The 23,966-nt window shown below is 28.5% G+C and overlaps 1 non-coding gene across 1 annotated transcript; it reads right to left on the bottom strand.

The window, feature by feature from the left end:
* Nucleotides 1-13,989: 13,989 nt before the first annotated feature.
* Nucleotides 13,990-14,295, bottom strand: LOC149516201 (signal recognition particle RNA). The gene has a single exon (XR_016346746.1).
* Between the last annotated feature and the right edge of the window lie 9,671 nt (nucleotides 14,296-23,966).

Genomic DNA, 23,966 nt, shown 5'->3' on the forward strand with positions numbered 1-23,966 from the left:
GATTCAGAGGTGGCTATCGAGTTGAGTGACTTGGTTTTACTATTGGTTATGATGGTTGAGTTTAAGCTGAATTTTGGTTTGTGTTTGTATGGTGAAAGGAAATACTGAGGCATTGGAATTCGACTATAAAGGAAGATTGATGGCTTTTTGGTTGTATGAAATGGTCGTTTGATTTTTAGGGTGATTTGGTTAAAGGTGGTTTATGATGGTAAGGATAAGCGTGGATGGGCTGTTTGGCTGTGGTTGTTATGGGGTGGTAGGGGGATTTGGTACTGCTTAGTGATGAGTTTGTGTTGATGTGTAATTATAGGTTGAATACAATGATAGGTTGCTATTTTTGGTGGTTCTTGAAAGGAAGTGGGGCAGTGGTGGTTCGGTTGGAGGTGTATGGGTTAGGAGATGGTGATGATGGTGGTAATGGATGAAGGCTCATTCCTTGGCTCCTTGATTTTTTTGCTATCCATTCCTCTTAGCTGAGCCTTAAAGTTAAGCTATTGTAGAGCCATGGTTTTGATAGGAAATAGGATTTTAATTTTTTACAGGGTTGTAATGCAACATAATGATGCATTTTTTGGGGTGTGGAATGTGTGATAAATTCACGTTAAGGAGCAGAGGGTAAAATTAGAGGTGAAAGATGGGAACTCGGAATGGTGAGGCAGTTTAGGGAAGGGAAGACATTTGGGAGAAAAAAAAAGCTGACCTTTTGGGTCTTTTTTTTTTTAAATTAAATATAATTTAACTCTAATAAAAAAAACTGGACTTTTAATTTAGGTTTAAAATTGACTTAGATTTTTATTCGGCTTTCAAGCCCACGTAACCTAACTTGAATTGAGCTTTTACTTAAATGGAATTGGATTGGGCTTTAATTTACATAACATGATCCAAAAGTGATTAATTTGAAATAAATTCGAACAAGTTTAATCCAATTAAAATGCTTAAGTTGACTCACATTGAAATGTTTAAATTGAGTATAAAAAAAAATTTAATTGATCTGAACAAAATTAAATATTTATAATTATTTTTTTTACATATTATTAAGAATGAAGAATAAAGTAAAGACATAAATAATAATTTTGTCTGAAGTCAATGATTCAAAGATTTTTTGAAAAATTTTTTCATGATTTTCAAAATTTTTTAGATTTTTTAATTTTTGATTTATTTGAATTTTTCATTTTTTTTTGAAAACTTTTTTTATTAGAGACTACACAACTTTCGAAGGTAGATTTAAAAGTTCATCTTATTAGGGGTTCCATAACTTTGAAAATTTAAATATAAAACCTCTTCTCGTTAGAGACTTCATAACTATGAAAATTTAAAATATTTTGCTTGGAAGATTTAGAAATATGTTTTGAGGTTTTATAAATCTCAACATTTAAATAAATGTAACTCTGAAGACTTGCAACTCTTGCCTAGGAGTGAGTAAATGGTCAATTCGGTCGGTTCGGTTTGAAAAAATCAATAATCGACTTAACTAACTTTTATTTAACAAATAATCGAACCGACCAAATATTATTAAATAACAGACCATAACCGAATCGACCAAAATCGGTTCGGTTCGATCGGTTTGGTTAAATAATCGATTTTTTTTATCATTTTTCTTCCTATTATGAATAATTATTTAACCATAAATTCAATTCAATAAAATTCAAACTCTAGTATCATTCAAACTAAATTACTAAAGAATTTAATAATTTCAACAATATTTTACCAAAAATAAATAAATAAAAATATTTATCTCAATTTTTTATTTTTAATTATTAAAAAATCGGTTAATTCGGTCAGTACGGTTATCAATTTTAAAAATCAAAAATCGATCGAATTAACCAATTTAACCGATTTAAAAAATCGATTATAATTAAAACCGAATAAACCGAACCAATTCAACCGAATTCACTCGATTTTGGTCGGTCTAATCGGTTCAAACCTACTTTTGCTCACCCCTACTCTTGCCCCGATGACTTAGAGATTATGCTTGAAAATCTTATAAATCTCTACATTTACGAAAGTAACCCTATTAAAACTTTAAAGATTTAAAACGTTTTGCCCAGAGGACTTAGAGATTATACCCAGAGGTTTTACAAATTTCAACATCTATGAATGCTCCTCTAAATAGAAGCCTTGAAACTTTAAAATTTTTTCTAAAAATAACTTATCATTAATAGAGGCTTTAAAACTTTAAAGATTTCATCTAAAAAAGGCTCTTTTAGCCAGAAGTATTGAAACTTTAAAAATCTTATCTGAAAAAAGCTCATTTAACTAGAGGCATATAAACTTTAAAGATTTAAAACGTTTTGTCCGAAAAACTTAGATATTATAACCAGAGGTCTTACAAATATCGACATCTTTGAATAATCATTTAAATAAAAGGTCTTGAAACTTTAAAATCTTTTCTGAAAATAGCTCTTCATAAACAAAGGTTTGAAACTTTAAAGATTTCATCTGAAAAAGGCTTCTTTAATCGGAGGCATTGAAATTTTAAAAATCTTATTTGAAAAAAATCCCTCTAACCAGAGGCATTGAAATTATAAATATTTAAAATATTCTACCTAGAAAACTTACAAATCCTTTGTAAAATTCTCCTTTCCAAAAAGAAATGTTCAATTTTTAGGATTTTTTGAAATTTGGATATCACCAATGAAAAATTATATGACTTCGAATATCATCATCGAAGAGAGCTCGGATATCACCATCGAGAAAAGATGCAAATGTCTATGAATATCACCACTAAAAAAACTAGAATATCATCATCAAGTAAATGCAGATAACTTCGAATATCACCAGTGAAGAGATCTCAAATATCATTATCAAGAAAAGATGCAAATTCAAACTTGGATACTTAGATATCACCACCAAGTGAATGCAAATGTTTTTGGATATCACCAACGAAGGGCTCTCTGATATCACCACCAAAAAATTTTGAGTAAGCTTAAATATCATAATCGAGAAATTTTAAGGAAGCTTGGCTATTACTATTGAAAAATTTTTAAAGATATTCAAGCATGAATATTCGAATATCACCACTGAAGATATTTGAAAGAGCTCGGATATCACCACCGAAATATTTTAACAAAATCCAAATATTAATACTCGAATATCGCTACCGAGTGATTTTAAGAAAACGTGGATACCACTATTGAAAATATTTTAATAATAAGGCTCGGATATCCTCATCAGGAATTATTTAATGAAAACTCCCACCAAAAAAATTAATGAAATTCAAACATGAATACCTAGATATCACTACCGAGTGATTTTGAAAAAGGCTTAGACTAAAAATTTAAATAAAATTCAAATATAACTATACAGATATCACCACCGAAAACTTTTAAGAAAGCTCAAATATCACCATCGAGAAATTTTAACGATATTTAGACATGAATACTTAGATATCATGTCCAAGTGATTTTAAAAAAGGCTTGGACATCACCACCGAGAATGTTTAATAAAATTCTAATATCATTACCAGAAATTTCATTTTTCCTTTTACCTGTCTTCATTGTTTTCAATTCCTTTTTTGTTCTTTCTTTTTCACAACTCATAAAGACTTGAATTTGCTTTTTTTTTTCAAGGTTTTGAAAGCTAACAAATTTAGTTATGCCTAAAGGTGCAAATGCCAATGTCCTTATGCAAATGTAAATGCCACAAACATGTGTCCCTCATTTCTATGATGTAAATGCAAATGTCTTTATGTAAATGCAAGAATCGATGTCATGACAAAACTTTTTCATGATGCAAATACTCAATGCAAATGTAAATGATCTTTTCATGATAAAAAAATTCCATACAGAGATGTAGATCCCACTATTAAAATTTTTTATACAAATGCATAATACATGACTTGAAAATTATGTAGATGTCCTCATACTAATGCAAACACAAACATCTAATGATGAAAATGTCTTATACATGATGTAAATGCCCTAGTGGCGCAAAAATCTAAAAATTTTCTTTTTTGTTTGCAAGACTTTTTCCTATTCAATGTCAAATCATTTACTTATTTCTCTTTCCTCATCAAATCAGTCTTCATCTTTTTTCTAATAGATTTTCTTTCCATTTTTTCCTATCTTTCTTCTTACTCCCTCATTTATTTTTGCTTCTTATTTTTTTCATAATTTTTTTCAACCAAGATTTATTGACTCTCTTTTCACTTTTAAATCCAATCATACAACATTGATGTGATTTATGCTAACTTTATTTTCATGACAAATTCAAGAAAACAAACCACTATGTTCTTGTTACTCAATCAACCAAAAACATTTTTCATGCCAAAAACAAACATGTCACCTTTCATGTTTTCTTGCCCCAATATCATAAGCACTTATTTGCCTTTCCATTGGAAAATGATCTTATTTATTCTCCCTAAACAAATATTCTGTTTTTTTTAAAAGACTAATTTTTTAGTGAAAAATATTTTATTTCATAAATAAAAACTCACTTTATATTGACACAATCCTTACCAAACATAATTCTTTTTTTACAACAAAATAGATTTCTCTACTTTTTATCAAAAATGCCTAACAATTAACTCAAAACTGACCAATAAAATTCCCCTACGTAACTAAATTTCATGATAAAAAAATAAAATTTTTTATAAAAAAATGCTTTTCGAATCTCTCCAAAATAGGTATTCACTATTATGGATGAAAAAAGTGATCCTTTTTCAAATAGATTAAATAGTCTATCACATCAAGATTCGGTTCATTAGAGAATGCCTTACAACTTGAATAAGAAAAATGAATGATCTTTCATCTAGGCTCATGAATGAAATATGAATTTTCTAAAAAACAAGAATTTTTTTAAAATCAAATATGTTTGACTTTCTATTTAGTCTCCAAACGTAACATTTTGATTGATGTCAAGACTAATTATGATAGGTTCAAGATTGTAAAAGGTCATTTATGAATGGAAGAAAAAAGCTCAAAGTTTTTTTAAGTTAATCCTTTTGATGGATTTTAGGGCATCAACCTTCTTAAATCTTTTAAAACTATAGGTTGCTTCATACTAGTTTTTTTTTTTTACTTTGCTTGGCATCCAAATTGGCTTCAAAGCTTTCATATTTGCTTTAGACTACCTTTTTTAGGGTTTTCACCTTAGAGCCCCATTTTTTTCCCTTTTTTTTTTGTTAATTATTTCATTATGCATTTTAGAATTTCAATTTCATCCTAAATGAGTTGACAAATCAAGTGGGTATCTTGGGAATGAAAAAAAGTAAAGGATTCAAAAGTTTTATGATATTTACTTAAAAAAAAAGCTCATCAATTTAAGCATTCATTCTGGATCCAATATGAATTTTTCTAAAGATGCAATGTAAGCCAAGGTTCAGGATTTTAAAAAAAGGATAAATATGCTCAAAATAAGTATTTAAAGAGATCAAACCAAGGATCATTTCTTGTTAAGGGTTTTTTCAAGGGACATTTGTCATTTCTTTTCTCAAATATTGTCATTCTATCACATTATTCATCTCTTTTACTTTTTTTTTCTTTTTTTTTGTACACATTCACCTCTGATTTTATGAATTCAAAATTTTTTAAAAACTCATTTATTGTACATTTACCCCATCAACATGTAGGGTTGTTTTCTTATACTTGAAATAAGATCTCACTATTCGTGATTCTTAAATATGTCCCTTCTTTACCCCTCAATGTGAAGGGTGATCCTTAGTCAGGGTTCATTGAAAAAAAATTCATCAGACTCAAAGGAATAGTAAAGGGATAATTTTCTTATTTGTGAAAAGATAATGGAATATGATCATTTATCATCTCAAGCATAACCACTTAAAATAAATAGCGATTCCTTTTAGGAAAATGAATATGAAGAAAGGTTTTATTTCCAAAAATTTATTTTTCAAGATTTTTGGTTTTCTTGACTTTTTCTTTTGAAATTTTCATTTTAGGCTTTTTTTCTCCTTTTTTATTTATTTTTCAATTCTTTGTTTGAAATTATTTGAATTTCTTGAATACATGATATCACAATCATTTTTATTTTTATTTTTTATTTTTTTTTCTTCTTTTATACATGCTCTCTATAAGTCATACATTAATCCATTCCATCAAAAACACAATGTATGTAAGATGCCCTTTTTTAACATGCTACTTCAAATGAAAACCCATATGATAATGATGATCACATTGATGAACTCGCGTGAAGTCTCAAATTTTTCATGTCATTCAATTAAAAGAAAGGGTTGTGGAACAAATCAATCAAGTAAAAGCAATAAATTAACTTGTTATTCATGCTCATATGCCCCAAAACATGGGATAAGGTAGGGTGAGAATTGAGCTTTTATGTGTTCAAAAAAAGTTTGATAAAATATGAGTGATTTTGCTTTCAACATACTTGAGGCTATAGCATAGTCTTGACATGTAAGGTTTCAAATTCTTCGTGTCATTCAATTAAAAGAAAGGGATATAGCACAAATCAATCAAGTAAAGGTAATAAGTTAACTTACTTAACATGGGATAAGGTAGGTGAGAATTGGGCCTTTGTATGTTCAAAAGAAGTTTAATAAAATTTTGGGTGATTTGGCTTTTAGCAAACTTGAGGCTATAGCATAATCTTGACACATCAAATTACCAATATCTGAATTTTTTTTTAAAAAAAATGTCATGTTTACTTGATTTTCTAAAAATTAAAAAAAAGTATTTTTTATTTTTTTTCAAATTAACTCTCATTACTCATTGCCTAAGAAAAGATTATCACCATTTTTTATCACCATATGATCAAGTGAAGACAAGGCTCGTGAATTCAAGTTCATGCCCCCTGAAGGGTTATAGCTTATAAGTGAAATTATCTAAGTGGTTTAGGACATGAGAGTATTCAAAAAAAAGGTGAAGGTATTGAATGAGTTCATATCTAATAGTAATCACCAATTCCTTCAAAACTCTTGTCAATTTTTATATAAAAACATGAATTTCTCCTCTCTTTTTGAAAAAACCCATTTTTTCAAGAATTTGTTTCTCTTACTTCTTCTTTTTATCCTAATTTTCCTTCATAATCTTGAAAATTTTTTATATAAGAGTTTATTCTCAAACAATTTCACATCAATTTTTTAATTTTTCTCAAATAAAAGTTAGAAAATATAAAAAATAATATTTACAAATACAATCTAACCAATCAATAAGTTATTATTTACAAAGTTTAAAAATTAAAAATCATCCCTTTTGAAAAACCAATAGTCTACTTTCAAGAATTTCAAAAATAAATTTATGCACAACATTAGAGAGACAAAAATCATCTATGATCAACAATTACGCTTTCATTTCCACAATGTTATTTTTCATCTTGAACTTTTTTTGTTCAACGTACTCAATCCTCTCCAATATTCAACTTCTTTAAGTTCTTGCCAAACTCAGACAAAAAAGAAGTATATTAGTTGGAAGATGGCTTGAGTTTTATCAAATTTCCATGATCATGATCTTCCTTTGCAAGAACTTTAGGATTTCTTTTTACCCATAGGAGCACTCTTTATCCAACAAATGATGGGATGTCATAGAGAATAGTTAATAAATGCATGAATGACATGATATTTCCATGATGAATTTGAAAATGTGTCTGCAATAAAGATGATGCATTTTTTTTTAAATGTAATTCATGTACCATTCAAGTTTGATGAGAATCATATTATTTATCCTCTTATACATAAAGTAACAAGATATATATACATGAAATAAAGTGTATCTGCAATGCGAATGTAATGAAAATGAATCATTTTTGGATACATGTGCATTAAATATAATGTACCAGTGTTTGAGTGATGAGACATTTATGTGAAATGCAATATATGTACAATAAAACTATGTAAATGTATTGCATGAAATGCAAAATCTTGTTACAAAGATAGTGACATGCGTTCATATGAAATGCGATTTATACAATGCAAGTTTTATGAAAATCATATCATTTGTGATTCCACATATATGAAATATAATTATATAGTACATGCGTGATGAGATATAGGTACATAATGATGAAACATGCTTATATGAAAAGTACTAGCATATTATATATATGATAAGACATATTTACATGAAATGCAATGCACGTACTATGTAAACCCAATGAAATTGACACTATCATTTAGATATTTAAGTATGAAATAAAGTATATGTACAACCTTATTATTTTTAAATGGACACAAAAATAATCAAATGAAATGCAAATGGTCAAATAGTATTCAAAATCAAAATGTTCCTTTTTTCATTTTTTTTTTTTAGAAAGAAATATGAATTCAAGAAAATATTTCTTATGAAAAATTAAAACACATAAAAATCAAATATTTATTTGTATTGTTGCTTTTATTATTTAGCCAATTAAACAAAAAAAATTCCTTTTTTGAAAATTTTTCATCTTTTTTTTTTGGAAATTTTTGTTTTTTGTTGTTTTTATTATTTTGATTATAGCAAAGTGCAAAAAAAAAAAATTTTTTTGAAAATTTTTTGAAGATACAAATCTTAAACAAATAGTAGATGAATTAAACAGTATATCAAAAGAAAATTTATTGAAAGAATATTTTTCATTTTTTTCAAAATTTTAATTTTATTTACACTATTATTACCCATAAATACATATTGTATAAGAATGTCCTTCATGTGTCTTTATTAGTGTAATTTTTACAAAAAGGTGGGTATGGCTCTACGTAAGGCTGATTCCCTAAGATTCACTACATGTTGAGTGAAAATTTATAGTCTAAAAATTCTCAAATTGTTCCTCACTAGCATCCTTGTAAGATTAGTAAGGCACCCTAATCTGAACCATTATAGGTTACAAATGAAAATTGTTCAATTTGAGTGAGAGTATTTTACTTGTCATTGTAGAAGTTATCACCTCACAAAAGCATAAGTATTCTACTCCCTCCTAAAAGGGATGGAGCCTAGATATAGAACACATTCATGACATGAATGTGCCGTGTGTGAATGAAAGAATATAACATTGAAAACCTAATCTTAAATGCCTTACAAACTATTAAGAATAATCTATAAAAAACATAAAACAATAAATGAATAAATGGCATAATTAAAATGAAATGCATGTAATTTTTTTATTACTATTGTTATTTTAAAAAAAAATCAAAATCAAGAAAATTAAAGTTAAATATCAATTAAGACCATTAAATTAAAATTAAGGATAGCACATAGTTAATTTTGGCCTGACTCAAAAAAAATTACCTCTTTAGTAGAGTCGTCAAGCTATGATAATGATTTTGGAAACTACTTAACAAATTTGAAAATTTTAAAAACAGGAGAAGTTGCCACCAAATTTTTTTACTTAGGTGTGATTGGCCACCTAAAAGTTTATATTTTTAATAAAACCCTATAACTAGTTTAAATTTTATCAAAAAAATAATTTTGGTCTTTGAAATCAGAGATAGGTTTGAGAATACGATTACGTATGGGGAAGAATTAGCACCTCCATAACACCTATTTTAAAAAGGATACAAATTAATCTTATGTTATCTTATAATTTTGACAATAAAATCTTAGGTTTGACATTTAAAAAAAAATAATTTCCTTCATTTATTACAATCAAAACTTCTTTTTGTTTTTTTTTTCATTTGTTTAAAAGATAAATAAGAATCTTAAGTATTGAAAAACTCTAAAAAACAATTCAATACTCTGATAATATTAAAAAGAAATTTCTCACTTAGAAATTTCTTAAAAATCACTTCTCAAACTTCTCAAAAATCTCATCCTCAACGGTTCATATTTATTTTCAAAAATTAATATATGAAATGTATATAATAACGTAATATTCATAATCTAATCCAAATAATTTTTTTATAAAAGCTTATTTCTTATTAAATAAAAAGTAAATGAGAAATTTTTAGTAAAAACTATTCTAAATGCTCTATTACTCTGTTAGCATTTTAAAAAAAATTTCTCACTTAAAATTTTTTAAAGAATCACTAATTGGATTTTTTTAAGATCTCATCTTCGGAGACTTGTACATACTTTTTCATAATTAAGATGCACATATGTTGCAATGCAAATAAAGAAATATGATATCCATGCATAGGTATAGCCCTTTTATTTATGTATTTGTATTATATTTTATTTTATCTTTATTTATTTATTATTATTTAACATCATTTCATTTAAAAAAAATTGATTATTACCTTTTTTCTTTTCTTTTTATATTTTTTGTATTTTTTAAGTGAAAAAAAAAAGATTTTTTTATGAAAATTTTATAAATACTCCAATATGCTGTTAGTATTTAAAAAAATTTTCTCACTTAGAGATTCTTAAAGAATCGCTACTCGGACTTCTTTAAGATCTTATTATCAAAAAAGTTTTATTAATTATTAATATTTTATTCTAAAAGTTATTCAATAATATAATTATCGATAAATAAATTTATTTCTTAAAAGATGCATATTTTATAAATATTTTATATTTTGATTTCTTTTAAGAAAACTATTCAAATTAAAATAAAAAAAATTCTTTGTATTGAAAAGAGTTTCTAAAGATTTTAATACTTCGATAATTTTTAGAAGACTTTTCTCACTTGGTGAACTCTTGAGAATCGTTATTCAGACTTCTCAAAATCTCATCATAAAAAAGATTTTCATTTTTATCATTTTTTTTATTTTTATTTTTTTTACATTAACAAAAGAACTATTTACACAAAAATAAAGATAAACACTAATAATAAATTTTTAAGAACACATACTTTCATAAGCATTATTAATTATTTTCAAGGTAAGTACGTTTTATTAAAAAAAATATATTGATACGAATAATATTAAAACATTCAAATAAAAAGCTCAAAAATGCATAGAAACCATACTCAAATAAAGCCTCGATGTTAAAGCTCAAAACCGCGTATCTATTAAGCCCAAGTTTTAAACCCAGTTGCGATTAAACAAATGATTCAGACGGGCTAGGCTACTGAAATGTGTCCTGGGCTGTGGGTTCAGGTTGGATGGGTTGTGGGTTACAATAAGCGGGTTGGGTCTAACTCGGTCAACTCATTTCTTCTCATTTCTCTTTTTTTTTACTACTTCACTATAAAACTTTATTTTTTTCAAATTCATTCCAAACTTTCTTTAAACAAAATAAAAAAGCAAACGTTATTTGATATTTTCAACACAAAAACCCAACTGCCGCTCAACCCAAGCGCGGTTGCTGACCGCCTTTCATCAAAATATTCCCCCAAAATGCCAAAAAATTCCTCTCCTCATTCTCTTTCTTGTTCCTTACTTGGTTTTGCCTAACACTCCTCCTACAATCCTAGATTTGAGCTGAACGTTTTAGCTTCAAGCTAAAAAAAATTCCACCTCCCGTTGTTTGAAACACCGTGTGCTTCCAGTACGTTTATCCCCTTATCGAGACCTTCTCCTCCTCCAAAAATCAAGCCTCAAACTCTCCTAAACACTAAAAAATCGAAGCTTCATTCTTCTATGCTTTTTTTTTTTACTTTGGCGTTGTGTTCCCCACTATAGGGAATGTGGTTTTTGCTTCTTCTTTTTTAGTGTGTGGGTTTTGAGCATGGTCACAGGGGGATTTTTTGGTTCTTTTTTTTCCTGAATATTTAGGTTAATGGTGAAACTGGCTACGAGGTGGTTGGACAAGGTTGTGTTTGGGGTGGATGTTTGTGGTAAAGTTGATGGTGAAATGGGGGCTGCTAGGGTGTGAGGCTCAGTTAGGCTAGCTTTGGACGAGGGTGATTTTGACTAGTGACTTGGTGCTTTAGGCAGTGCTTGGTGGTGTATGGGCCAGGAAGAGACTAAGAGTGGCGATCCTATTTTTGGGAGATGGTGGCATTGGTTGAAAGTGATTCTGAGGTAGTTATCGGGCTGAATGACTCGATTTTGTTGTTGCTTGTGATGGTTGAGTTTAGGCTGAGTTTTGGTTTGGGTTTGTACGGTGAGATATAGAGGAAGGTGGATGGCCTTTTCATTGTGCAAAATGGTTCGGTTCGTTTTTGGGGTGACTCGGTTGAAGGTGGTCTATAATGGCAGGGGTAAGCATGGAGAAGATGTTCGGCTGTGGTTGTTATAGGATGGTAGGGGGCTTCAGTGCTGCATGGTGATGAGTTTGTGTTGAGGCGTAATTGGTGAGTTGAATGCGTGGGTGGGTTGTTATTTTTGGTGGTTCCCAAAAAGGAGTGAGGCAGAGGTAGTTCTGCTGGAGAAGTGTGGGTGGGGAGATGGTGATGATGATGGTAATGGCTGAAGGCTTTCCCCTTGGCTTCCTAAATTTTTTGCTATCCATTCCTTCCCAAGCCGAGCCCGAAAGTTAAGCTCTTGTAGAGCTATGGTTCATATAGGACATAGGATTTTAATTTTTTTTAGGATTGTAATGCAGCAGAATGCTGCATTTTTTATGGTGAGGAATGTGTGATAAATTGACGTTAAGGAGCAGAGGGTAAAATTATTGGTAAAAAATGGGGGCACAGAGGGAAGATTTTTTAGGAAAGAGAAAGCCAACCCTTTAGGTTTTTTTAAAATTAAATATAATTAACTCTAATAACAATAAAGAAAAATAAACTGGACTTTATAATTTTAATTGGGCTTATAATTGACTTGGATATTTATTGGACCTTCAAAAGCACATAACTTAATTTGAATTGGGCTTTTACTCAAATGAAATTAGATTGAGTTTTAATTTACACAATACGATCCAAAAATAATTAATTTAAAATAATTTTGTATGAGTTCAATCCAATTAAAATATTTAAATTAACCCACATTGAAATGTTCAAATTGAATACAAAAATTAAATAAATTTAAATTGATTTAGATAAAATTAAGCATTTATAAATTTTTTAATTTTAAATAATTTCACTTGTAGAATTTGCATGTATTATTTAATTATACGTGTAAGTAAAAAGATCGATTATTACCATTTATCTCAATAATGAATTATTTAATTATCCTTTAATATCGTAGATTGGACAGGAAAAAATTCTTAAATTTATGATATGAAGAAAATATCAATAACTAAAATTATTGCATAAATAAAGTTAACTTATATATTTATTTAAATATATTATAATGTCCTTCCATCTCTAATCATTCATAATTTTACGTAACAATGAGAAAAAAAAAATCATTATCCAGCAAATCATTTACCAAACCAACGTACAAACTTCAGCTCTGAAGGCCCAATTTTGTTAGGACAAAAGCAGCACCTTTTTTTTTTTCAAGATCAATAAAATAAAATAAAGGAACACGCATATTTCCAATTTATTTTTCCTCTGGTTTATAACCTACTTAAAGGAATACTCCAATTCCAGATGGCCTAAAGATTACAAGCTTTTGGTTCAGGATAGTTGCTTTTGAGGAGATGACTGGTTGATTATGTAGCAATGACCCAAAAATTCACTCATCAATTTTCCAAAGTTAAAATTCCAGATCCAAGCTCTAAAAGGGTGAACCGCTTCAAGTCTTTGCATCCAAAAGTATAAGATACACTATTTGTCATATCTGCCATCTGAATTGAAGAAGTAAAAATTGCTTGGTACAACAACCATGGAAAGACAATGTGAAGAGAATATAGCAGAATCACAGCTGGTATTAATTATGTCCAATCCAAACAAGTTAATGCTTTAAATTATTGCAATTCACACAAAGGAAAGACAAGGGAGACTCCTTTGTGCGTGGATGATTGAATTTCCTTGGATGAAAAGACCAAATTTGAAGGGACATCCTATTGGCCACTACTTCTATCCTGCAAGATTACTTCTTGCAGAGCATCTGCTTTTGCATTTTTTATTTATCCTTATATTTTCAACATCTTCAACAATGCGGTAAAAAAAAAATGATAGTCAAAGTAGGGGTCAACCCGAGGAGCCAAGTTGGATTCAAGCGGCATTGGCTGCCTTCCACTGCAATTTTAGGATTATATAGCTACCAAATTTACGCAATTATATTTTGCATTACCTAACAACAAAGAAAAAACATTTTCAGTAATGTAAAACTTTCCTCCAAAAAAATTCATATTAACAAAAGTCTGGCATAATTAATTTAACCCATAATACTTCAAGCTTACAAAAAGTGACGGTTCAGTTGGGTTCAACTCACAGAGCCATGTTGGATCCAAGCGGCACCGGCCCGTAATCCTTCCACTGCCAGGAGCGGGAGGTTTTCGCTGCTCTGTGAACCCAGCCTCACGCGGTGCCCTCCGCTTTAGGAATCAGGAGACTCAAAGCTTTAGCTCAAGTCCCCTGGCTCAACTACTGGCTTGGAACGGGCGGGCCAGGAACTAGCCACTCTAAATCCGACTCGGCGAATGGAACCAATGGTCCATCACCCTAACGCCCCCACATGGGTTACAAGCTGGCGTTACACAACTCGGCATGCAGAGCCGGTCTTCGTGCATTTTTTAAATAGCAAACAAATCAACTATTATAGCGATGTGGGATTGCTTCCACTTTTCATGTACGCCGTGACGAGTGGAGGTCTTATCTGAAGCTTAAAATCATCGTTCTTGTCAAAATTGATGATTGCCAAAGATTAACTGGATTTGTTTGCATCACAAACCTACTAATTACCTAATAAAAATGGAAGCAACACATCTCAACAAACATTCTTTCCACCACCTTTATCTCACAATAATGGATTGCTTTTTGTTTTTCATTGGATAGTTACATAGTTGGTGGCTTCCTCAGATAAATTGACATTAAACATTAGTTTAGAATCGATTTCTTTTAACCAATATCTCCTTAGAAAGGGAAATTCATGAAAATTAATCAGCGTTTGCAATTTTGGAGTAATAAAGTCCAATCATATCATAGAACAAAATGACCAAAAAGTGACATGATAGTTACGAAGCATTTGATTTACAAAATCTTAGATTTCGAGAAAAAATATAATTCTCAAGAAATTGTAAATTTTTTATAAAGTTTGATTCTTCACAACATGAGATTGTTAAATTCTTGTGTTTGATAATGGAGAATCCCATATTACTTAATCACGTATTTTTATTATAATATCTTTCACTACATAAAAAATACAACAAATTGTTAATAAAAATAATAAACAATTAATGCATTCCAACTCTTAAATACGTAATATCTGACTAATTTTAAAAAATTTTCATTATCAATTACTATGTTTCTATTCCAAAAAATACAATAAAAACAACAATTAATGAGTATCAAATCATAGAATATAAAGAACAATTAATGCATTTAGCTTCAAAAAAATACAATAATTGATTATACATATGGTCTAAAAAATGAAAAATTATTGTACTTTGCTTCAAAGAAATGCAATAATTTATTATACACATGTTACATTACAATAAGCAATTATTGTGTTTCTATTAAAATAAATGCAATAATTGAGTTTTAATTAAAAAATACAAAAGAAACCCTAACCTCAAAATTGAATCGATTTTATTTTTATAGAGAATAAATCCTAAACCCTAAAACCCTCAGTCGAACTCTTAACCACAAAAACCTCGACCAAATCCCTTTAATACTTTGTCTCTTTCATCGCCCCCATCACCATTGTTGATCCCTTGTTGTTGATTGAGATAAAAATGTGTTTATTTTTCATATATATTAAAAAGCATCTATTATCTACTTTTTTGCATAAATATCTCATAAATATGTCAACTATTGATTAAATAGTTTTTTAGACAATAAACGTTGAAACTCATTGATTAAACTTAGAATCAAAGATATGTCATTTTCGTTCATTAATTTGTTGTAAACAATGGCTTACATCTCTGTCATACTGATTAATTATATTTTAATATTTTCATTATCAATGAAATCTTAGGATAAGAGCATTTAAAAAAAAATTAGAAATGTATTAAACTTTAATCATATTTGCTAAGTAGGTGCTGGAATTTTTTTCTCCTTTAGTGTACGTGAAATTCTAGTGTTATTTTAATTTTTCTAGTAAAATTCTAGTGTGATTCTAGTATCGTTCATATATATTAAAATTTTTTTTCTTTGCACTCATGATAAAAAATGTCATATCCAAGTTGTAATATTGCAATCTACATTATTTTAACCAAAAAAAAAAGGCTTTTTATGTTTTTTTTTTTTTTTTGCATGTTCTTGAATGGTGATGTTATTAATTCAAAAAAGAAATTAATCTTTAATTTGTTAAAGAATTTCATTTTTTTTATTCTATAGTGGCAAACATCGAAAACTTTGTCAAGGTATAAGATTTAGCTGCAATTAAAAGCTTAAAATATAAAGGTTGCCTCATAATGGTTAAATTATTAAAGTTGAATTTGATTTTTGATAGATAAGTTGAATATTTCTTTTGTTGCTGATTATTGGATTTATGTACATGTAAAATCAATTTATGTATTTTATATTCAATATATGCAATCCATACTAGTGTCATTTCATATTTAAATTTCTTGATATATTCAATATATGTATTTGTTACTAATGTGATTTCATATTTAAATTCATATATATTAGTTGATATTATGGTTTTTGAAAAACATATATCTACCTCTACCAAACATGAAGAAGAACATAGTGTTAACACCTCATATTCGAAAAAAAAAAAAAGTTAGGGGATGTAGCAAGTTGCTTGAAGCAACCAGAAAAAAAAAATATATGTTGACTTTAATGCAAATGGGCAACCTATGTTAACTAATGCATTGAAGATAACTAGTCATATTGGATGTGTCGCTCGAAAGACAATATCCATTAACTATGACAGTTTGAGGAAGGTTTCAGCAAATTTAAAAGATTATATATAGGATTCAATTGTGATAAGTTATAATAATCAAATAGATTCTTGTTGATCGTTTATGTCTATTTTTATAGAATGCAATTATGCTCTTGTTGACATCGTTTAATATAATCTTTCAAAGAACACTTTGACGTTCCAATTGAATATAAAAAGGTTATGTTGCAATCTGCTGGATTAAAATTCAGAGACTTTAAAAATAGATAGACAACAAAATTTATTTTGCCATTTTTTAACAATGTTGAACATTTGGCTCATCCCTCATCGACATATTCAGATGTTATCAGTGATGAAAAATGGGTGAAGTTTGTTTCAACTCGTATATCAAATAAATTTAGCCTATGTATGGCAAACTTCATTTGTTTTTATTGATTTGATAGTGAACTATAAGTTAACTCATTTATTATTGATTTTATTTTTTGTAGAAAATAAAAAAATCCAAGAGAAAATATGGGCCCAAAAAGTGTATCACCATTAAGTATCGAAGAAGGAGTATGCAAATGTGAAGCATGAACTTGTAAATATTTGATACCAGTTATTATACACATGGTTTATGATTTTTAAATTCATTTAATGAAGTTGCCAACTTATGTTTTCATATGGTTTTAGGAAACATTCGGCTCAAGCATCAAAATATCAAAATGAGATATTTGAAAAAAAACATAAATGTCAAAATCTAGAACCTATGGGAATGAAGCAACTAAACAAATGGCTAAGAAGATTGTAAGTTTATTTCAAAGTTATATCTCAATTGCTATTTCGACATTTATGCATGTTAATATTTTATATTTATTTATGTTTGCATATTGTGTTTTAGAATGACATTGTTGTGAGATTCATATCCGATAAAATTCTAACTAGTCCTGGTGAAGATGTGATGATCATTGCTTTCGGTTTAAAAGAAAAACCTAATTGTGTTAAGGGGTTGGGAGCTTTGTTTCTCTAATAACTTATTTCAAAACTTAACATAAATCTCGCACCTCAAAAATTGCTAAATATGAAGCCATAATAAAGCAACAAAAGCAACGAATTGATGAGCAATGGCAATGAATTGCTGAATTGGAGGCACAGTTGGCATCAATGCAAACTAACACAATTTCATGTCAATCTTTTACCAACCTTGTTGAAAATTAATTCATGGATAAAGTGTTTGAGCAAACCTCTTCTCTGGTAATCATCATTCATATGATTTTTTTTATGTTTGTAATTTTATTAGATTTAATTTTTTATTGGATTTTTTATTTGATTATATTTTAAACTATTTGATTTTTATATTTAACAAATGTCGTAACGGTTTTGGGAACTATTTAATGAATTTTAAAATTTTGAAAAATAGGGAGACTCGTCACTAATCATCTTTGGCTATGTGTGATTGACCACAAAAAAATTTATCTTTTTAATAAAACCCTAAAACTAGTTTAAAGTTTATCAAAAAGATAATTTTGGCATTTTAAAATCAGAGATGAGTTCTGGAATACAATTACATGTGGAAAAGGATTAGTATTCCCACAACATCCGTTATAAAAATTGTATTAATTAATCTTGTGTTATATTTAATTTTGATAAAAAAATAGTCTTAGCTTTAACATTTAAAAAAATGATTTTCTTCATTTATTGTAACCAAAACATCTTTTTTTTTTGTTTTTTTCATTTTTTTGAAAGATAAATAAGAACTTTGTGTATTGAAAGTTTTTCAAAACTATTCTAATACTTTAATAATATTAAAAGGAACTTTCTCACCAAATTTTTTTTTAAAAAGCACTATTTGAACTTCTAAATAATCTCATCCTCGACGGATCATATTTATATTCAAAAGTTAATATTTAAAATGTATATAACAATGTAATATTCAAAATTTAATCCAAATAACACTTTTTTTATATATAAATTTTTTTCTTATTAAATAAAAAGTAAACTAAAATCTTTATTGAAAATTATTCTAAATACCTCATTATTTTGACAATATTTTAAAAAAAATTTCTCACCTAAAGATTTTTAAAGAATCATTACTTGAATTCTTTTAAGATGTCATTTTCGGAGACTCACGCTTTCTTTTCCATAATTAAGATGCACATATGATGTAATGCAAATAAAGAAATATGATATCCAAGTATAGGTATACCCCTTTTATTTATGTATTTATATTTTATTTTGTTTTATCTTCATTTATTTATTATTATTTAACATGATTTTATTTTTAAAAAAATTGATTATTACTTTTTCCTTTTCTTTTTATATTTCTTATATTTTTTAATTAAAAATTTTATAAATACTCAAATACACTTGTAGCATTTAAACAAATCTTTTTATCTATAAATTTCTAAACAATCACTACTCAAACTTTTTTAAGATCTCATCATCAAAAAAAATTTATTAATTATTAATATTTCATTCTAAAATTTATGCAATAATATAATTATCCATAAATAAATTTATTTCCTAAAATATGCATATTTTATAAATATTAGATATTTTTATTTTTTTAAGAAAATTATTCAAATTAAAGGAATAAAAGTTTGTATTAAAAAGAGTTTTTAAAAATCCAATAATTTGGTAATTTTTAAAAGTTTTTTCTCACTCAAAGAGTTATCGAGAACCGTTAGTCAAACTTCCCAAAATCCTATCATTTGAAAATTTTTTATTTTTATTTTATTTTACATTAACAAAAGAAATATTCACACAAAAAAAAATAAATACTAATAATAAATTTTTAAGAATATGTATTTCATAAGCATTATTAATTATTTTTCAGGCAAGCATATTTTATAAATATATATATATATATATATATATTGACAATAATGTTAAAACATTCAAATAAAAAGCCCAAAATATATAGAAACCATACCCAAACAAGGCCTAGATGTTGAAGCCCAAAGTCACATATTTACTAAGCCCAAATTTGAAACCCAGCTGCCATTAAACAAAATATCTAAATGGGTTGGGCTATTGAAATGGGTTGTGGGCTGCAATAATCGGGTTGGGTCTAGCCCAATTCACTCCTTTCTTCTCCTTCCCCTTTTTTTTTTTACTACTTCACTATAAAAATTTTTTTTTTTTTTCATATTCATTCCAACCATTCTTTAAACAAAAAAGAGCAAACTTTATCTAATATTTTCAACACAAAAACCAAATCGTCGCTCAAGCCAACCGCCACCGTCCCGTAGCTAACCCCATTCGCTGGAATATCCCCCCAAAATGTTAGAAAATTCCTCTTTTCCTTCTCTTTCTTGTTCTTTACTTGGTTTTGCCTAACACTCTTCCTACAATACAAGATTTGATTCGAAAGTTTTGGCTTCAAGCTAAAAGAATTCCATCTCCAGTCGTTTGAAACACTGTTTGCTTCTAACACGTTCATCCTCTCGTTGAGACCTTCTCCTAATCTAAAAATTAACCTTCAAAACTCTCCCAAACACCAAAAAATGGAAGCTTCATTCTTCCGTGCTTTGTTTTTTTCTTTTTTTCCTTTTGCTCTTAACACTATGTTTCCTACTCCATGGGATGCGATTTTTGCTTTTTTTTTTTTTTTGGTGTGTGGGTCTTGAGCTTGGTCACAGGGGGATTTTTTGGTTCTTTTTTTGTCTGAATATTTGGGTTGATGGTGAAACTGGCTACGAGGTTGTTAGACGAGGTTGTGTTTGGGGCGGATGTTCGGTGGTGAAGTTGATGGTGAATTGTAGGCTGCTATGGTGTGAGGCTCGACTAGGCTAGCTTTGGAAGAGGGTGATTTTGATTGGTGATTTGGTTATTTAGGCAGTATTTGAGTGGTGTGTGGGCTAGGAAGAGACTAAGGTGGCGATCCTATTTTTGAACGATGGTGGCATTGGTTGAAGGTGATTCACAGGTGGTTATCGGGCTGAGTGATTCGGTTTTGCTGTTGCTTATGATGGTTGAGTTTAAGCTAAGTTTTGGTTTGGGTTTGTCTGATAAGGGGAAATGGTGAGGTGGTGGAATTCAACTATAGAGAAAGGTTGATGGCTTTTTCGTTGTGTAAAATGGTTTGGTTGGTTTTTGGGGTGATTCGGTTGAAGGTGATCTGTGATGGTAGATGTAGGCATGGAGGAGCTGTTCAGCTATGGTTGTTATGGCGTGGTAGAGGGCTTTGGTGCTACTTAGTGATGAGTTTGTGTTGAGGCGTTATTGATGGATTGAATACAGGAGTGGGTTACTATTTTTCATGGTTCCCGAAAGGGAGTAAGGTAGAGGTGGTTCAACTAGAGGTGTGTGGGCGGGAAGATGGTGATAATGGTGGTAATGGCCAAAAGCTCCCCCTTTGGCTCCCTTATTTTTTTGCTATCCATTTGGGGGAAAGAAAAAGTTAACTTTTTGGGTTTTTTTTATTATTATAAATTAAATATAATTAACTCTAATAAAAAATAAATAAATAAAAATAAGACTTTACAATTTAATTTAGGCTTAGAATTGACATGAATTTTTTTTAGGCGTTCAAGCTCACACAACCTAACTTGAATTGGGCTTTTACTCAAATGAAATTACATTGGACTTTAATTTATATAACATGATCCAAAAACGATTAATTTGAAATAAGTTAGAATGAGTTCAATCAGTTAAAACATTTAAGTTGACATGTTCAGATCAAATATAAAAATTAAACAAATTCGAATTGATTCGGATAAAATCAAGTGTCTATAACATATTTTTCAACCTCAGATAATCTCACCTGCGAAATCTAGTCAGTAAGCGCTCTCCAATTATATGTGACGCTAGACAAATTGGTCATTACCATCCATCTCGATTATTGACTATTTGATTATCCCTCGACATTGTGGATTAGGCATAGAAGATTATTAAATTTTGTGATATGAGAAAAATATCAACTACTAAAATTATTGCATACATGTGTTAGCTTTTATATTCATTTAAATATATTATAATGAATATATTTTCATATATTGTATATAACGGTATGATAATTGAATTTTTTTCACCATGCAACCTTCTTTATAGAGGTTTGAAAAAGAGACAAATAACTGGTATCTACAAATTCATTAACCCGAAGCGTATTAATCATGATGCTAGCTCTGTAAATATACGTGATGGTGTATTGGCTCAAGTATTGCAAAAACAGTCCCAATACTTTTGGATGCCTTATAATCCTATATATGTTAATTACTTTGTTAATTACTTGACTATGTTTGATATACATATTTTATAATTGTTACAAGCATTACATTCTAACATTAAAGATATGACTATGATTTGCAAGGGTTATTGGCAACAAGTTATCATTGAGTATGCAATATTTATATTTTACTTTTTTTACTCATAAAAAGATGGGTCAAATCCTAAACATGAGCTTGTCAATATAATAAAAAGGTATTTATCTTTGTTATGTTAACTAATCTCCACTATGTTTACAGTTTTTTATGAGTATAATTTATATTTAAAAGTTCCTTAGTGTTGTTTCAGGGGATTGGGTACTGTTGATAGAAAGAAACGACTAAATTAGGTTACATTTCTAGTAAGTGTTAGATATATTGTTTTTTTATTTATTTAAAAGCACTTTGACTACCCAACAATATTTTTGCAAGTTCTTTATCAACCAATAATGATAGAATGTGGATATTGTGTCCTCCATTTTATAAAGGAGATTGTTATTAATGATTTTATGAGAACATCAAATAAGGTTAGCATAATATTTAAAGTATAGATATCTGTTCCTATTAACCATAATTATGAAATGCAAATTGATTAATGTTAATTCTTTTTTTTTTTTTAGAATGGGCTCAAAGGAACACTTTATGCAAGATGAAATTAATGAAGTCCATCATGAATGGTGTGAGTACGTATCCACATTTGCACATTGAGGATTAAAGACAACGAGTCACTTATAAATTTATATATAGAACTCCAAAGTCTTTATACTTCATATGAATCTATATTTTTTCATTAATACAATTCATAATTGTTTCATTTATACAAACAACATTTGTTCATTTATACAATTCATAATTGTTTCATTCATAATTGTTTCATTTATACAAAAGTCCAAATTTGTTCTATTAATACAAATAATAAAATGATCATTTATACAAGATAAAATATTGTCATTCATTTATGGTTCATATCTAAATTCAATCTATGTTTGTTGTATCCAAATTCAATCTATATTGGCAGTATATATATACATACAATACAAACATATTTAAAAAACTGTAACTCAATCATATTTGTTGTATCCAAATCCAAATTCAATCTATGTTTGTCGTATCCAAATCCAAATTCAAGCTGTCAGCCTTATACATCAATTTATAAACTATAACTCAACAACACATAATGTATCAATGTTGTCAAGATTACAAATAAGCTACATATGTCCAGAAGACGAAAATCAAATGATGGGCGATAGGTATTACATTCATGTATCTACTTTCATATATAATCTTTTCTAAATACATATGGTAGTGCAAAGAAAAAATATACTTTGTAAGTATCTTTCGATATATACTCATTAACAGATAGCATTTCATCAGTCGAGAAACCATCAAATTATATTTTTTCATTGACAAACTACATTTTCTATCACTACCATTGGCTTTTTTCTTAAAGAAAGATGAAATGCCCTTAATTTGGCTTATAGTCTCACAGTATGCAACTATTATATTGCCTATTGCAGCAACCAAATCAATTAATCTGTTGTCGTTTCTAAAACGTTTCTTGCCCTAGTACATCTTAGCAGTGGACGGATTTGCCACACAAGCTGAACCTATTTCTTCATCCACATTTACTCTCTCCTTCTCATGTATATTATAAGGCTCAATCTCTAGAAAGCCAAAGTCAACATCCCTACTAGCTTCAATGATTCAACTGAATCAACTGCTATTTAAGCTTTTTAACTAGTTGCTTTGTCGATTTCAAATATAGTCAAAAAATCTTCAAAATGAGGAAAATGTTTATTCCTTAACCCTTTAACATGTGAATAAGTCTATAAAAAAGTTAAATTAAATATATATATCAATTATTTTGAATAGAAATCAACATTAAAGTAACTTATACATTATAGTAAACTATTTACCTGAAACCACTCATCAAAAATTAACTTATGAGCAGTAATACATTTTTTCTGATTGTTTCAGCGAAATTCACTTGTATATTTCATAACACAAATAGTATAATATTATCTTTTTAGTAGCTTAACCCTTAACTCAATGTATAGATTGGTTTTAAGTTGGGATTGGAAAATTAGTGACTCTAACATCCTTTCAAGATGTCTTAGATATCAAACTCTGAACATTTTATTATCACCTCTCCATTTAGGATCATCTACCAAAACATATAACATTGG

The sequence above is a fragment of the Durio zibethinus genome, chromosome 11, assembly GCF_047325235.1.
Source record: "Durio zibethinus cultivar Kanyao isolate XHJ-2024 chromosome 11, ASM4732523v1, whole genome shotgun sequence".
In the NCBI taxonomy this organism is placed as follows: Eukaryota; Viridiplantae; Streptophyta; class Magnoliopsida; order Malvales; family Malvaceae; genus Durio; species Durio zibethinus.